At 39.3% G+C, this 17,633-nt stretch overlaps 2 long non-coding RNA genes across 2 annotated transcripts; one reads left to right on the top strand and one right to left on the bottom strand.

Moving 5' to 3' along the window:
- The first annotated feature begins 506 nt into the window (after positions 1–506).
- Positions 507–15,896, top strand: LOC110066660 (uncharacterized). Its single transcript, XR_016208911.1, has 2 exons — positions 507–1,128; positions 13,807–15,896. It is a non-coding gene; the product is annotated as an uncharacterized LOC110066660 (long non-coding RNA).
- LOC149108444 (uncharacterized) lies at positions 1,277–13,332 on the bottom strand. The gene is made up of 2 exons (XR_016208908.1): positions 8,772–13,332; positions 1,277–1,557 (listed from the first exon to the last, which is right to left on the bottom strand). It is a non-coding gene; the product is annotated as an uncharacterized LOC149108444 (long non-coding RNA).
- Positions 15,897–17,633: the final 1,737 nt, after the last annotated feature.

Raw genomic sequence — 17,633 nt, 5'->3', positions numbered from 1 at the left:
TTTAGGCATGCAATTATCGAATTCCCTATACCATGAGGTAAACGGTTAATGAAAACATTTTTGGCCGTTTTAGCTACAATCTCTCGGGATCGTGAACCAACACGAAAGAAAGGGTTGATACTTGACAGTATGCCTTTACTGCGCCTTTCAATAACATGCGGACTCTAAAATTCAAAGCTCAACCGACAAGTGCGTTTTTCGCTACCGTCAATCAAATGTTCGGCGGCTTCTCCCAGCTTCCGACTACTGCCGAACACTGTTTCGTTGTCTGAACCGTGCTCAACAATTTGATTACCGCGCGCTCGGAACCTGGGAGGAGCCGCCGAACGTTTGATTGACGGTAGCGAAAAACGCATTTGTCGGTTGAGCTTTGAATTTTAGAGTTCGCATGTTATTGAAAGGCCCAGTAAAGGCACATTGTCACCATTTGTAGCTTGCTTTTGGAAATCTCCAAAACATATATCGATCATTGGAAGCTGAACAATAATGCCGGTTTGTTATGTAGAGCAGTACTCGACAAATAATTAAAACCCATTAGGAAGTGAGGATGGCTAACGATGGCGAGGATGGAAACGGATTGCGATATGGATTTGTCACTTTTTCAAAAATTCTAGTTTGGCTCAAAAATCGTTGCAATTTTGCAAAAATATTGCTGCAGTGTGGATTTTCTTCATCAAATTGCTTTTAATCATTTAGTTAGAGCTAATTAAGTTCTTATTACATAAATTTAGGGACCATTTCGTGAATTTATAACAGTTTTAAGCAAATGTATCGTGACAGTGTCCCTTTAAAGAGATTCTCACTCATCTCTTATCGTGCCCCGCAGGACAACTAGGACCATAAATTAAAGACAATGGAACAATTAAATACCTTGTGTCCCCCTCTCCCTAGATCAATGCCGTCTAAGTTTCAAGACTTTCAAATTTGTAAGCAACAGCTTTGATAGAGGTGATTGGTTACAGAATGAAAATTATTTATCCACCGAGGGCATGGGGAAGAACGTGGACCGGACTCGAAATCGAGCCTAATGAAACACGAGAGCTGATAAAACACATCGAACAAATAACGAACAAATAAAGACATGGCGTACTTGAAGGCAGAGCAAATGTTCAGCCCTCTTAACTCCAGGTACAGCTTTTCTTTATAATTTCATGTTATAACAGCATTTATGCCAATGGATCTATCACCCTTGTTTGAGCGCAATCAATCTGCAGAGTCGCATAAAACGCAAGGCTCGCTTGCGCCTACCCAATGATAAACAATCATTAAAGCCACGTTTTTGTACTTCGAGTTCTGTTGAAAACGGAATTTCTTTTGACCATCTTTTCAAGAGTATCAGTAAAGTATAACATCAATATCCTGTCCCTAACAACTATGCAGTGAACCTGATCCATTTTCTGCAATTGAAGTTTATACAGCCATAGCCAAACTGGTAGTATATACTTCTAATACTGTCTAAAAGACGTTTTCAAAGATCTTCCGCTTCTGTGTCAAGTCAATATCCATGTACACTACTCCTGTCCTTGGCAAAAGTGACAGCAACAGACTGGTGCGCAACTGAAACAACAAAAAAGGTTTGAAAACCAGGAGTACAGGCCTCTCTTTTGTTGAAGTTTTAGAGACTCAGAATCTTAACCATGTGTGGTGACTCCCTTTCTCATTTCCTACTATCACTCCTTAGTAAGACGTGAAAGTTTCTTTCAACAATGAGAATAAGCACTGTATTTACGACATTGATTCTCTTAGCGAGTTCCTAGATAAATCCTTAGTTTCACAAGTCGAAAAGACACTGCAAGGAGAGCCAAATAGTGTAGTAAAGGTACTGTAACCCACGGGCAACTCTGAAGAAATTATGAGCTACTTGTCTCCTATGTGCCTCTATGTGTGCTGACAGAGAACAATATCTTGAGTACCTAGTTTTAATTTCTAAAATTGAAGAAAACATTTCAAGAATTAATCATTACTTGTGCACTGTTGGGGCATTTGTCGCTTTTTGGGGTTTCCTCAAGTAATAAATACATCGTAATGTCGTCATAGATTGGTATTCACTCTAAAATACACTGCTCAGTTAAAGGGCAATAGATATCTCATCTCTCTTTCTAATGGCGCTGTTTAACTTAACTGCTTCATAACACTTAAGAGCATCAAAGTTGCTGCGATTTTAATTTTCATGAATTCAAATGGGGGCCGAAAAGCATAATCACTTATTGATAAACTGATTTGTTTTCTAAGTATTGCTATCCTTGTTATTAGCCTAGTGCTCGGCAGGAGAAGTACAATGTATATAGCTTGTTGGTTCAGTCCTCTCGATTTTTTGAGGCCGAGAAATTCAATTTGTTAACGGCCAATGGCCGCATGTCAGTGGGCCATTGCATTTACAGAAAGAGATAAAATGAATAAAAGAAAAAAGGGTCTTACATCAGTTTTCACAATGATGTCGAGCATGGAATTTACAGAACGACGGTCTCCTTCTGCACTGAAGTGAGAAACTTGCATCAAAAAGCTACCGGTCAGGAATCAGTTTTGGATCAAAAATGTAGCTCTTTCTTCTCCCTCAAAGAAATACTCGAACAGGAAAACATCCGCTAAAAATTGACGGGAAAAGAGTCCGAGCGAAAATATCCTCGTTTCTACAACATGGCGTCAATTTGCGCATAATCGACCTCAGTAACTCTGATTTGAGCGATTCCAAGTTTAACGCATAGATTATTAGCAAAAAAAGACAAACGTAGTTCTCCGCTGGTTATTTGACTCGTTTGTGGAAGAATATCTGCAATTCCATTTAAACTCCGACCTTCCAAAGACATTTTATACGACGCATTTACAATATATAACATCATAACCCAGATTTGCGCAAAATTATTATCACTGACCTAAAAGGTCTTCTTGGTGCAACAACGCCCGGCGGAAAATGAATTTGTAAGTCTCCATTTACGTAAATGTAATGCAAAAATGTTTTGAGCAAAAATCAGTTTACCCTACAGCAAAGAGGAAAGTCCAAAAGGCTCATTATGTTTGCAGGACTGTATCTTATAACTGCCGCGTTATAACTGCGGGACTACACCTTAAACCTGCCTCATAAAATCCTCAGGACTACAGCTATAAACAAGTTCCCGAATATGTGCTTAGAATAAACACTACCTTGAGTATCTAGTTTTTAGTTTTACAAATGCAATACTGAGGTTTCCTCTAGATTCTTCAAGTCCTAAATAAATCGAAATACCTCCACACGCCGTATCATTTCTCATAGACCTGTATTCACGGTTACAAGATGCTCTGCCAAATCTCCCGTTTGTTAAGCGGACGATAAATAACTTTGTTGCTATTAAGACTATCAAAGTTGTTCCGATTTAACTGAATGATCAGTGAGATCGGCGTCGAAATGTATAATACTTTGTTGATTCATTTTCTTAGTATTGCTATCTTTCTTACTAACCCAGTACTCCACAGGGATAATGCAATGTATTTAGCTAGTTATTTCATTCCTCTCGAGTTTTCTGAAGTCGGTAAATTCAATTTGTTAACAAGCAATGGCATTGCGAAGGACATCCCTGCCGAACGAGATAAAGACTGAAGGAAACAAGGATCTAATGTTCGCACCGATATCGCGGATGGAATTTACAGAACGTTTCCTCCTACATCACGCTTCAAATAGGTGCTCGTATTAAACTAGTTCAGTTTTGTCCAGAAATATGGTACTTTTTTCCTTTGAAAAGCATACTCGAACAAGAAAACATCCGCTAAAAATTGACTCGAAAAAGGTCAGAGCGAAAATATTCTCGTTTGTACAACATGGCGTCAATTTGAGCATAATCGAACGTAATAGCTCTGATTTCAGCAATTCCAAGTTCATCGCACAGATTATTAGTAAAGAAAGACAAACGTAGTTCTCCACTGGTTATTTGACTCGTTTGTGGAAAAATATCCACAATACATTTAAACTACAACCTTACAAGGACATTACATATGACGCATCTACAATATATAACACCATAATACAGAGTCGCCCAAAATAATCATCACCCGGACCTAAAAGGTCTTCTTGGTGCAACTTCACTCGGCGGTAAATCGGAATTTATAAGTTTGGATTTACCTAGATTTAGTGCAAAGTATGCTTACGAGCAAAAATCGATGCAATTAACAGCAAGAAGAAAAGTGTAAACATAATTATACCAGCCGGACTGCATCTTATAACTGCCTCATTATAACCGTTGCAGGACTGTACCTTGAAACATGTCTCCAAATATATGCTGCTGACAATAAACATTATATTGAGTACTTGCTTTTATTTCTACAAATGTAATAAACTTTTGATATAATTTTTTCCAGAATTAATCACTTATTTTGCGTAGCTGAGACATCTTTCGCTTTTGTAGGTTTCTTTGAGTCCTAAAAAATCATAATATCTCCAGATGCTGGATCACTTCTCTCAGAGCTGTAGCTCCAACATGTTTGTTGAGCGGACGATAAATCACTTTGTAGCGATGTCGAGTACAAAAATTGCGCTCTTATTTTATTCAGAAGGGTGTCGAACTGTATAACATTTTGTTGATAAATTGAGCATCATTCGTTTGCTTAGTATTGCCAGAGTTCTAACTCTTTCTTCTCTTTCGAAAAAACCCCACCAACAAGAAGTCATCCGCTAAAAATTGACGCGAAAAGAGTCAAAGAGAAAATATTCTCATTTCTACAACATGGCGTCAATTTGCGCATAATCAAACATAAAAGCTCTGATTTCGGCTATCTTAAGATCCCCGTGCAGATTATTAGCAAAGAAAGACAAACGAAGTACTCCGCTGGTTATTTGACGGCTCGTTTGTGGAAAATCATCTACGTACAATCCATTTAAATTACAACCTTACAAAGACATCATATATGACGCATTTGTACAATTCATAACTTCATAACACCAACTCGCGCTAAACAATCAACAGTGACCTAGAAAGTCTTCTTGGTGCAGCAGTACCTGGCGACAGATCGAAATTTATTAGTTTTCGTTATGTAAATGTAGTGCAAAGCATGCTCTGGAGCAAAACTCAATATACCCTACAGCAAGAATGAAAGTTAAAGGCCCTACTATAACTGCAGGACTGCATCATGTCCCTGCCCCACAAATCTAGAAATGTACTTTGAAACATGTCTCCGAATCATGGCATATACTGACAATATAAATACTATCTTAAATACTTAGTTTTCTCTTATACAAATGTAATAAACTTTTGAAGAGAGAGTTTACCGCTAATCGGACGAAGCTGAGGCATCCCTTGGTTTTACAGCCTTCCTCGAAGTCTTGATTTGTTTTCTTGGTATTACTATCTTTCTAACCAGGCCAGTATTCCACCAGGATAGTTTAGTGTATATAGCTAGTTATTTCAGCCCTCTCAATTTTTATGAAGTCGATAAATTAAATTTAATAACGAGCAACGGCTGCATATCAGTGGCCATTGCGAAGGACATGCCGCATATTTGAAGAACGAGATAAATTGACTGAAGGAAACGAGAGTCTTACATTTTCGCACTGATGTCGCGCATGGAGTTTACAGAACTTCTGCAAAAAAATACTCAATGAAAAAAACGTAAGCTCAAAATTATAGCGAAAAGAGAGTCTGAGCAAAAATATCCTCGTTTCTACAACATGGCGTCAATTTGCGCATAATCGACCATAATAGCTCTGATCTCAGCGATCCAAGTTCACCGCACAGATTTTTAGCAAAGAAAGACAAACGTGGTTCTCCACTGGTTATTTGACTCGTCTGTGGAAAAATATCTGCAATTCCATTTAAACTACAACCTTCCAAAGACATTTTATACGACGCATTTACAATATATAACGTCATAACACAGAGTTGCGCAAAATAATCATCACTGGCCTAAAAGGTCTTCTTGGTGCAACAACGCCCGGCCGCGTGTCGAAATTTATAAGTCTCCATTTACGCTAATTTAGTGCAAAGCATCAATGTTCTCGAGCAAAAATCAATGTACCCTGAGCAAGAAGGAAAATTGGACTGCATCTCGCAGCTGCCTCCAGACCCGCGGGAACTGACATGTTTCTGAATATATGCTGACAATTATACAACATCTTGACCGACTACATTTCTCCAAATGTTGTTAAACTTTGAAAAATTTTTTTAAAGTGTTTACCACTAATTGTGCGAAGCTGAGACATTCCTCCATTTTTTAGGCCTCCTCCGGGTCCCAAACAAATCCTAACATCTCCAGTTGCTGGATCATTTCTCCTAATCCTGTAGTTCAAGCATGCGCTGCCAAGTCTCCCGTTTGTACGGCGGACGATTAAGTTGCTGCCATCTTAATTGAATGTATAATCACTTGTTGAGAAACTGATTTGTTTTCTTAGTATAGCTATCTTTGCTACTAGTCCGATACTGGCCGCCAGGAGAGTACAATAGCCACTTATTTCAGTCCTTTTAATTCTTTTGGTGTCGAGAAATTCAATATGTTAAAGAACAATGGCTGCATATCAGTGGCCATTGCGAAGGACATTCTGCATCATTGCAGAACGAGATATGAAATGACTTAAGAAAACAAGAGTCATACATTTTCACACTGATGTCGCGCATGGAATTTACAGAACCTCTCCTCCTTGCACTGGAGAGAGAAGCACGCTTCAAATAGCTGTTCGTAAGAAACCAGTTTTCGACCAGAAATCTAGCTCTTTGTTTTCTTTCAAAGAAATACTCGCACTCGTTTCTACAACATGGCGTCAATTAATTTGCGCATGATCGACCATAGTAGCTCTTCTTTCAGCAATTCCAAGTTCACTGTACAGGTTATTAGTAAAGAAAGACAAATGTAGTTCTCCGCTGGTTATTTGACTCGTGTGTGGAAAAATATCTACAATTCCATTTTGGTCAGCGTTACTGAGACATTTCATACGACGCATTTACAATATAAAACTGACATCATAACACGAAAGGTTTTCTTGATACAACAACAGCTTCGGGCAAATCGGAATTCATAAGTTTTCATTTACGTAAATTCAGGGCAAAGCATGCTCTCCACAAAAATCAATGTACCCTGCAGCAAGAAGGAAAGTTGAAAGCCTCATTATACCTGCGGGACTGCACCTTATACCTGCCTCATGAAACCTTCAGGACTGGACCTTAAAACATGTCTCCGAATATATGCTGACAATAAACACTTCCTGAAAATGTTAGCCGTACAGATTATTGAGAAAAAAAATACAAATGTAGTCCTCCGAAACGAGTCAGTGTCTCGTGTGTGGAAAAATATCTATGATCCATTTAAACTACAATCATACCACGACATTATATACGATGCATTCACAATACATAACATAACACTCTGACTTGTGCAAAACAATCATCACTGATCTAAAAGGTCTTCTTGGTGCAACAACACCTGGCGGAAATCGAAATTTATAAGTTTTCATTTACGTAAATTTAGTGCAAAGCATGCTCTGGAGCAAAAATCAGTGTACCCTACAGAAAGGAAGAAAGTTAAAAGCTTAATTTATTATACCTGCAGGAATGCATCTTGTAACTGCTTCATTAGACCTGCGGGACTGTTACCTTGAAACATGTCTCCGAAACTATATGCTGACAATAAACACCATCTTAAGTGCATTTCTACAAGTTTTGAAATAAATCTCTCAAAAGTTAATTGCTAAATGTGCGTATAGCTGATTTAGGTTTCGAGTCCTGGATAAAACATAACATCTCCACTGACGCTGGGTCATATTTTCTCTCAGACTTGTAGTTCTAACATGGCCAGCGAAACTCTCCTGTTTGCTAGGCGGACGATGAATCACTTTGAATGTGTCTCTGAAGAAATTAAAGTTTGATGCGATTTCACTGCCGTAGCGAGACTAAAATTCTTACCGAGGCAATACCAGAAAAAAACGCTTCTTTTACAATGATTTTTTAGTAATGCAGAGCTTTCAACGGGAGATTGAAATGAATAAATAAATTAATTTTTTTTTTACCGAGGCGACTGCCTCGGTTCGCCTGTTACTAGCTACACAGAATGGCCTTGGATTTTATTATTTTTGACAAACTGACCTATTTGCTTTGAGCAACTATTTTTCTTACCGGCTAGTTCGCAGGGATCACTAGTAATGCTCTTCGTATTGGTACAGTGGTCAGAAGAAACCCGTTTCGTCAGGATCTATAGAATTCTAGCTCTTTCTTATTCTTCCAAAAAATACTTGAACAAGGAAATATTCGCTAAAAATTGACGTGGAAAAAATCTGATCAGGGCGAAAATGTCCAAATTTCTACAACATGGCGTCAGTTTATGGAAACTTCACCATAATTGCTCTCATTTCAATTATTCTATGTTCACCATATTGATTATTGGCGACGAAAGACAAAGGTGGTACTCTGCTGTTATTTGATTCGCTTTTGGAAAATCATGTGCGAAAGTCAGTATTATCGAGATGCGTGATTTTCTGCATGAACTTGATCACTAGGAGAAAGTGGCTAGTTTTCGAGAATGGCTGGATTTGTTTAGTATTTACAAACTGCAGACCTAATCCGCGCAGGGAATTTTCAAATTTACCCGCTTTAGCCAAACCACATAAGCCTAGCTAAAGTTGTTCCAAACTCTTCTTACTGTTGTAAGCGTTGTGTTGAACGTTATTGCGGTGATGGTGTTTTGACCCAAAAATGACCTCAGTATAATGCACTTCACTGAAGTCGCCTAGAAGGAGAGTTGAATATGATACTAGAAGTTGATTTGGACTTGACTTATCTTTGACTAACTGTTCGCTACAAAAGACAAAAGATACTGACCTGATAGTTTGCACAATTCTCTGAAATCCGTACTCTAAATCTGCGCACTTTAAATTGATTCAGAACTGTTCTTGCTGAGGTCGCATTCCCTCTTCAATCGTGAAGCCGAAATATCAAGTTTATATCACGTATTCGAGTTAACGGCTGCAAGCTGGTTGAAACTTGATCTTTCACAGTCTGTATATAACATCGCCACGGTAACTAAAGGCAGACAAAGAAACTTGCCCAAACTAAGTTTAATTCAGTGAATACACCACTACAATTTCCACTTTAAATTTGTCGGCGCTCGTCCCATTTGACGACAATGCGCTCGTTATAAACCACTCGTGCTATTCAGTTACGAACAAGAATGCACGACTGGCTCTTGGGCTATCATTCAGACCAAACCGAATTTGTAGTTAGTTCACACTGATTACCACTAAATTGCTCTACTTTATTTGAAACGTTAGACTCGTGGTGCTGAACTCTCAGATATGAGACAATCCCATCGTTTCCAGTGCCATCTTTTGTGATCAGCGTGCGCAGTAGGTGAACATCTGTAGTCAGGATCCATTTTCTGGCGAAAAATCATTTTCTACAATCATTCAGTGTTTGGCTTGCTATGATTATCTACTGCAAGTGCTTTTCAGTCGTTTTGCACACTGTATAGGCGCCATTTATCATTGAAATGCCGAAAATTGATACACAGCAGTCGTTTTCTGAGCTGAGTGTTCGACATAAGGGCAATTTACAACGAAGGCCAATTTCAGGGAAAGATCAATTCGAGAATGAAAGCACATCTTAGAAATGTCTTCAATGAAAAATTAAGCAAAGAAAAAGTGTGTTTGCCACGGCCATATATGAACATGGTTGGCTGTGTTGCTGTAGGCAATAGTGGTCATTCATGATCAGCTGGTAAATGTTCATAGTACAGTTCAGTTTTCATTTGAATTGTTTCTTCTCAATCGCGGGTACAAAGACATTTTTGCTAAACCTTGATATTGCATGGTCTTGCATTTCGCCAGAAAGCCCGCATCGAAGGATAATGGAAGAAAAGAACTCTTGTTCCGCTAGAAATCATGGCTAATCTGTGTGGTTTTCAGCGCCATGTAACTGTCAAGTAGATATAAACAAACATTTATTCATGATCATCGTCTGCCAAGAGAGCGCGCAACTTTGGCACCAATAATTATTAGAATGAAAATTAAACTTTTTAAGTGTTTCGCAATTGTCTTCAACCTTTAATTTAGTATGTACAAGGGCCAGACCAGTAGTTTGGATCAAAGGAGTTTTGCAGAGTTTGGAAATCTCATTCAAAGATGCTGTACTGTTGCTACGTCACAAAATTGTTTTGCACTATAGCTGCTTCTCAAACATGTTTCCCAAGATGACTTCACTGAACTCGGGTGCCTTCACTGAATCCTGACTCAGTTAAGCAAAGTAATTAACTATCCATTCTTTCCAAAACTCTCGGATATTGTAAACTTGACTTGCAACCTCAGTGCTTTTGTTTTTCCGTCCTACAGCCATATTCACATAAAAGGCGTAGAGGGTTCAATCCCTCAAAAGAACGAATTAAGTGCAGATTTTCCTTTAAATAATGATGGAATTGTCATATTGTTTCATTTAATTTAAGCTAAATGAGCCACTACGAAACACGAATGGTTGCAGTTTAATCATATGTAATTATTTTCAAGTTTTGCGAGCTCATGCACGGGCGCACAAGCACTAGTTGTCAGGATACTGGACAAGACTCTCCAGAAGCTTGAGCTATCAAGCACTGATCGAAAATACGATTAAAGGTCCTTCATTAACGGGTGAGAGCCGGCGAAAGCCGTTTCGTACAGAAAATTAACATTGGGGCAAAACGCAGGCTAAAACAAAACGATCTTATCAATGACTTGCACCCATGTCGACCGAGATTATACGCAGACAAAAAACTCGTTCAATGTCATTTAATATATTCAGTCTGATTAAATTTCAAACAGCTCTGATAGCCATACCAGAAAGAAAGCAAGTGATGATGTTCTTGTTAGACGTAAAGATTTTTCTCAAGCAAATTAATAATGCCATAACTCATAAGTTCTTGGCCAAACTTAAGTCGATTGTCGTCTGTCCCACTGTCAAGGATTTACGAGTTTTACTTTTCTCTGTTCATTCATAGCAGTCGATAAATCTTCCGGAGTTTATAGACCATTAAAATAGGAGTTGTCAGTTGTCCTATAATCATCAGAACACTGGCTCTTTTCCCTGTCTCACTGTTTGTCCTCAGTGTATTGCTGTAGCTCGATCCTGGTCCTTTTGCAAGCAGCAAATCAATATTTTTGAATAATCGTGTTCACGTTCCGATTTCACTGAATGAACTGAATGATAGTTACCAGTGACCAAAAGCAATCAAGATTGCAGAAGTTCAGTTCGGTACATGAGGTTTGCTAGACATGGCGTAGTGGTGTACTGAACTAGACTTGTCAGATACGTTTTCCTTCATTACACCGTCAATGTCTATGGGAATGAATTGAAGCAATAGAAGTAATAATGATTTCCAGAGGTCCAGTGCTGCAGAGGTAATCCTTCCTCGTTTGCCTTATTCTCGTTACGGGCTGTATTTCAAGTTTTTAACTTGTTTCCGAGAAATCACATTCTGAAAGAAGACGTTCTTGTACACGGAGTTATCACTTTCCGGCAGAGAACTCACTTCAGTGCAAAGTCTAGCTCCGTCTAAATGTTTTAAATATAACATAAACAAAAGTAGCCCGAGGATTATCAACATTGTTGAAAACCAAATTTCGGTTTATTTCAATACAGAAAGGTTGTTACAATACTTTGGCTCTACTCCAGAGTCATAGTCATTTAACTACATGACTATGACTCTAGAATATAGCCGAAATATTGTAACATATCCTTTGTGCATTGTAATAAATTGTAATAAAACAATATCTGCCCTAATTACCTAGTTTGTCTTTTGGCATAGTTTTTACAATATATCCCCTCTAGATCTATTTCAGAGTTACAGTCATCCAACTGCATGCGGACTACACGTGTGACACTGAATTGGAGTCGAAATATTGTAACAACCTCGCTACATTATAACGTAAACCAAAACCAAAACTTAATTTCGCTTCCTGAGTACACAAGTTGTATTATGTAATAACTGCGATGATCAGTCATTTCTTTGCAAGACTCACTTAGTTGTCAATAATGGCAACATTTGCCCAAATAACCTACAACTAGTAAGTTTATGGCACAGTTTCGCCAAATTAACAATTCTACAGACGTCAGTTACATTCTATTTCTGCCAACTGAAATTTTGATGGGTTATGTACATCAAATACAAGAAAATGGAAACTATCCTTTTAAGCATGCAGAACATACTCTCGATTCTGCAACAATAATTATCACAACAACGAGTAAACAAAATTAATTTTTCGAAAACTAAAACTAACAACCAAGAAAGGCCAACAAACAAAATAAATCTCGACACGAAAATCGACGGGCTGCCGAATGGCGATCAACATAATTCCAACATTAAAAGATCACAACTCAAGCCGGTCATTGAGGTCAATGTGCCATTCTTTAGTATCCATATGCATAATGACCATCTTGAACACGATAATTTGCAAAACTAACCAATATGCTGTTCCAGTCTTCGGACTTTGCGCAAGCTGGCTGCTTCTTTTGGATGTCCTTACTGAGTCTGACGGCATTGTTGCTTGAAAATGGGACTTGCTCAATAGCTGCCGGGTTCCACCAACAAACCGGCAATCGCCGATTTACCCGCTGAGGAGAAAAGCGAGTAACCGCCAGTAACATCGGCTGTTAGCTACAATCTTGGACAGAATAAATTAAGAAATAAAACCACCCCTCCCCGTGAATCAATGATGAACTGGCACTAAACCCAAAGTGCGCCACTTTTGCCATCATTGAAATGGAGGAAAGGGTGGTCTTAATTTTTGATTTAAATTGTCCAAGATTGTAGTGATCTGTGGACACGCTCCAAAGCGTCTTTGATCACTGACGCCGCAGTATAAACAGGCAGAATATGACACGCGAACTGGTGACGATAACAAAAACAGCTTGGAAAAAATTAGTAAAACAAGGGAAAATCACGTTTTTAAGGACTAACCCATGAGAGCTATGTTTGTCAGTTCACACGCATCCCGTATCGTGGTCGGTAATGAGAATTTGGATGTAACATCTTAGCGCAGGTGAATACCAAGTCAAGAGTAATGGCTAACGTTTTCGTCCAAATTTGTCTCACGAAGATCAATTACATGTATGGAAACTTTCCACTGGTTACCAGCTTGGTTTCAATTCCTGTAAGGAAAGCTGTAAATCGACCTCAAATGAAGATACTCCTCGCACACGTTCTAATACCCTGCACGTGTAGATTCAACACGTGTAGGGTTCAGGCGTGTTCTCAATTTTCTGCAATATGCTTATAAAACTCATGTATTGATACCGATTAAAGGCCATCGAATTATTTCTCTGCATATGTACGAATATGTAAAAATTCAGGTTCAAGCCATGTCTATCGGCACTCTTCGATCAAACTTTTCCAACAATCCGTACACTCCACGTTGCGAAATCGTAAAATTTTACATGATTTTAGAATTGACCGCGAGGTCAAGTTGATTGCATTGTTTTGTTTCCTGCCTCTGGATTACAATGAAGAGTCCTACTAGATGGCAAATCATCAATTTAACTTTTCTTGTTCAAGCAATCTAAGGTATACTGAAAGTTTTCATGTCAAAACGTCTTGTCACTAAGCAATCAACGGCAAACGGCACACGACTTCTTTATTGTAGGCTCCCGGAAATTCGAAAAATGTGAAGAAATGTTTTTGTTGTTGTGTGACCAACGCAATATTAAGTCCACTAACGCAATATTATGGCGATAGAGTAGATAAAGGGACTGTTTGTACAAAAGACTGTTTGTAAGGGTGCTCAACTGTAAATTGATTTCATACATGCCAGATAAAAAAAAGACAATAGCAAAACTGACGAAAGTTACGTTAAGTAAGTTCTATTAATATCTATTCTTTTGCTGGTTACCACAGTCAAGCACCGTAAATGAGACGATTTGACTAAAAAGCAAGACCCGGAAACTGTTATTGTCCTTTTTTGGAACTCACCACGTTCAGACTGGACCTGATGTATCGCTCGTTGGTGGTAGGAGAACCAAAGCTTGCCATCAAGTGATTGGGTTTGAAATTCCGTGTTTCACGCGAGAAGTTCCAAACCAAATTCTCTGCTCGCCAGGACGACCATCAGTGTGACCATTGGACTTGTGTCATTCGACACTCTTGGAAAGAATAGAGAGCTTTCGCTGTATACTTTCTATTGACGGTAGATGCCTTCTGATTCAACTTTAACCAAGATTAACCGTTTATTCGAAGAAAGAGCAGCCTGCGAACAGAAATTCTGGTTTGGAATTTCACGTTTCATGCGCGAAAGTCCAAACCAAAGAGTCTATTTAGCAGGACCTCAACATGATATGACCGTTTCATTTGAAACGCGTGGTCAACGCACACATCAAAAAAACGAAGGGTGTTTTTGCCGTTCACTTTTTACTGGTGGTCGGTGACAAATTCAATCAGATTTCATAGTTTATTTGGGGAAGGAAGGCTATAGCCTGCAAGCAATAATTCTGGTTTGGAATTTCACGTTTCATGAGAGAAATTCCAAACCAGAGAGTCTGCTTAGCAGGACCTGTGTTTTTGCAGTGTACCTTTTAATGGTGGTAGCTGACAAATATAATCGGATTTAACCTGTCATTGACGAAAGAAGAACCAAAGCCTGCGACCTAGTGATTTGGTTTGGGATTCAGTTAACATTTAATGCGAAAACTGATTCCAAACCAAATTGTCTGCTCGCTAGGACGACCAACAATGAGACCAATACACTGCTGTTATTCAACACGCTTGAACCGAAACAGATGAACCGTTTATTGGAGGATGGACTGATATAGCCTGCGAGAGGACGGTAGATGACGGATTCAACCAGATTCACTGCGTATTGGAGGAAGTAGGGCTACAGCTTGCGAGCAGGAATTCTGGTTTGGACTTTCACGTTTCACGCGAGAAAATCCAAGCCAGAGAGTCTGCTTAGCAGGGCCTCAACATGATGTGACCGTTACACTTACATCATTTGGCACAGGTGGTCAATACACTGGGAAAACGGGAGGGTGTTTTTACAGTGTACGTTTCACTGTTGGGTCGACAATTCAACCGAATTTCATTGCTCGTTGACGAAAGGGGAACCAAAGCCTGCCAACAAGCGATTTGGAATTCCACATTTAATGCGAGAATTTCCAAACCAGCCTATCTGCTAGTATAGGATGACCATGAATCTGACCATAAGATGTCATCCTTTGACACAACTGGGAAGAATAGGGAGTGGTTTTGTGTACTAGTTTCTAGTCACAGTAGTTGACAGATTCAACCAGATTATATTCATTGTTTATTGGGGGAAGGAGGGCTACAGACCGCAAGCAGGAATTCTGGTTTGGAATTTCACCGTGGTTTCATGTGAGAAACTCCAAACCAGAAAGTCTGCTTAGGAGGACCTCGACATGATGTGACCGTTACACTTATATAATTTAACAAACCAGGTAAGAACACACGAGACAAACGAAGCGTGTTTTTGCAGTGAGTTATTTTTACTCCTTACAGCTGACAAATTCAGCCGTGTTTCATCGTTCTTTGGTGGAAGGAGAACCAAAAGTCTGTGAGCATGTGATTTGGTCGAGAATTCCACGTTTAATAGGAGAGATTCAGCTCGCGATTGGTAGGAGAACCGTCAATGTGGCCGTAAGACTAGAATGACTTGACACACTACGCTGATGGGATAAACGAGGTGTTTCTCCAGGTTGATTTCTAAATGCAGTAGACGGTACATTAAAAGCCGAGAAAGTGAGCCCGTATTAGGGGTTTTCGAGATACAGGATATAATTTGGCTACAACATTAATCGAATATAAGGTAAGGTAAGGTAACTTTATTTTAAGTCGTAAACGTGGGGAGTGGTCGCCCAATCCCCCGAGCCAGGGGCTCATGACAAAAAACGCACGACTATTTACAATAACATTACTACTTACAATTACTATATTCGCTAAGATAAATTCAGAATTAAAATAAAAAATATTCCTAAGAGCACGACTATTTACAATATCATTACTACTTTCAATTACTACATTCGTTAAGATAAAATCAGAATTAAAATATAGGATATAGGATATTTAGGAAAAACAAATTGTTAATTTTGGACATTAAAATTAACGGAGAGGATATATTTAGGTGAAAAATCAACGGAATATTGGATTTTTGGAGGCCGCTCTAATTTGGGCCCAACCAACTGTCTGATGGGAAAAAGCGGGATCGTTTTTGCAGTTTCAACCGGATTTCATCGTTCGTTGACAAAGCAGAACCAAAGCCTGCCAGCAAATGATTTGGTTTTGAATTCTACATTTAATGCGAGAAATTCCAAACCAGATTGTCTGCTCGCTGGGACGAATATCAATGTGATCATTAGCCGCAGGTCATTGGAAGTTCGTTGGAAGGATAGAGAGTGTCTTTGCTGATTGCTTTGCTAATTTTTAACATTAAAATCGACGGATAGGAAATATTTGGGCCATAAATCTCCGTTTGTTGAAGGAAGGAGGGCTATAGCCTGCGAACAGGAATTCTGGTTTGGAATTTCACGTTTCACGCGAAAAACTCCAAGCCAGAGGGTCTGCTTAGCAGGACCTCAACATGATGTGATAGTTAAAGTTACATTATTTGACACACATGGTCAACGAGGGGGTACTTTTGCAGTGTACTTTTCACTGGTGGTAGCTGACAAATTCAACTGGATCTCATCGTTCATTGACGAAAGGACCTGGTGACTTGGTGACTTTCACTGCGCACTATTTGCAGAATTAATTTACACCGGTATTATAAAATAAATTGGTAACCAGAATAGCCATTGGCTTTGGAGCTGGTCACCACCATGTTAAGGTAAATGCGGAGAACAAAAATACATTACACAGAATCACATTACTGAAAACACATTACAGTCTACTTTGTTTCTAAATTATACATTGTTGGTCGTCGCTAGGACGATCATGAATGTGACCATTAGACTTCTTTTATTCAACACGCGTGGGAAGAATAGGACGGTGGATGACAAGATCAACCGAACTCACCGTTTATTGGAAGATGGTGGATTATAGCCCGCGAGCAGGAATTCTGGTTTGGAATTCACTTTTCTTGCGATAAACTCCAAATCAGAGAGTCTGCTTAGCAGGACGTCAACATGATGAGACCCTTACACTTACATCATTTGGCACACGTAATCCACACCACATCAAAGAAACGAAGGGGTGTTTGTACAGGAGTGGTTTACGGAGGGTACATGGAGGGCTACAACCTGCGAGCAGGAATTCTGATTTGGACTTTCATGTTTTATGCGAGAAAATCCAGGCAAGCCAGAGAGTCTGCTTAGCAGAGCCTCAACATGATGTGACCGTTACGCTTACATCATTTGACACACGTAATCCACACCACATCAGAGAAACGAAGGGATGTTTGTACAGTATACTGCTTACGGAGGGTAGATGACAATTTCAACCGGAATCGCCGTTTACTGGAGGATGGAGGGCTATAACCTGCGAGCAGGAATTCTGATTTGGACTTTCACGTTTTATGCGAGAAAATCCAAGCCAGAGAATCTGCACAGCAGGGCCTCAACATGATGTGAACGTTACACTTACATCACTTGACACACGTAGTCAGCAGCGCATCAGAGAAACGAAGGGGTGTTTGTACAATATACTGTTTACGGAGGGTAGATGACAATTTCAATCGGAATCGCCGTTTACTGGAGGATGGAGGGCTATAACCTGCG

Source organism: Orbicella faveolata, unplaced genomic scaffold, assembly GCF_042242905.1.
Source record: "Orbicella faveolata isolate gen_17 unplaced genomic scaffold, um_ofav_v1 contig_26, whole genome shotgun sequence".
NCBI classification, from domain to species: domain Eukaryota; kingdom Metazoa; phylum Cnidaria; class Anthozoa; order Scleractinia; family Merulinidae; genus Orbicella; species Orbicella faveolata.
Note: the sequence above shows the minus strand (reverse complement) of the source record. Positions and strands in the feature narration are given on the sequence as shown.